Source organism: Sinocyclocheilus rhinocerous, unplaced genomic scaffold (genome assembly GCF_001515625.1).
Source record: "Sinocyclocheilus rhinocerous isolate Xijiao unplaced genomic scaffold, SAMN03320098_v1.1 C35529540, whole genome shotgun sequence".
Taxonomy (NCBI): Eukaryota; Metazoa; Chordata; class Actinopteri; order Cypriniformes; family Cyprinidae; genus Sinocyclocheilus; species Sinocyclocheilus rhinocerous.
This window is the reverse complement of record NW_015754764.1, coordinates 1-515: the sequence shown is the minus strand read 5'-3', so window position 1 is coordinate 515 and position 515 is coordinate 1. Positions and strand designations below refer to the sequence as shown.

Below are 515 nucleotides of genomic sequence, written 5' to 3'. Positions count from 1 at the left end.
TAAAGAACCCACAGATGGGGGATCCCAACAGCGTGGACCCTCGGTTAGCAGAGATCGCCCACAACATTGAGAAACTGCAGGCGGAGGCACAGAAATTTGAGGTGTGTGTCATTTAACATCTCCAAATACAGCACAGGCCTGGATGAGTAGTTCAGTTCAGTGGAAATGAGTGTGTGTGTGTGTGTGTGTGCTTTAGGGCTGGTTAGCGGAGGTCGAAGGAAGGATGCCGGTAAAGAGTGACCCTCCGAAGAGGACGAGTGTTCTATACGAGACCCAAAACAGCACACCACCCACCAACAACAACTGCGCACAGGATAGAGAGAGGTACACACTCACACACACACACACACACAAATCTATCAAATAAGAATATTATTATTGTTAATATTAACATATTCATACACACTGAATTTACAGTCACTTTACTGCCACAGTGCTTTGCAAACAGTTGCTATAGTTATTGTGTACGTGTGTGTGTGTGTGCGTGTGTGTGATGGAGCAGTCCGGATGGCAGT

General features: G+C 46.4%; 1 long non-coding RNA gene across 1 annotated transcript; it reads left to right on the top strand.

The window, feature by feature from the left end:
* Positions 1 to 7: 7 nt before the first annotated feature.
* On the top strand, positions 8 to 515 carry LOC107734922 (uncharacterized). The gene is made up of 3 exons (XR_001639223.1): positions 8 to 101; positions 197 to 324; positions 503 to 515. It is a non-coding gene; the product is annotated as an uncharacterized LOC107734922 (long non-coding RNA).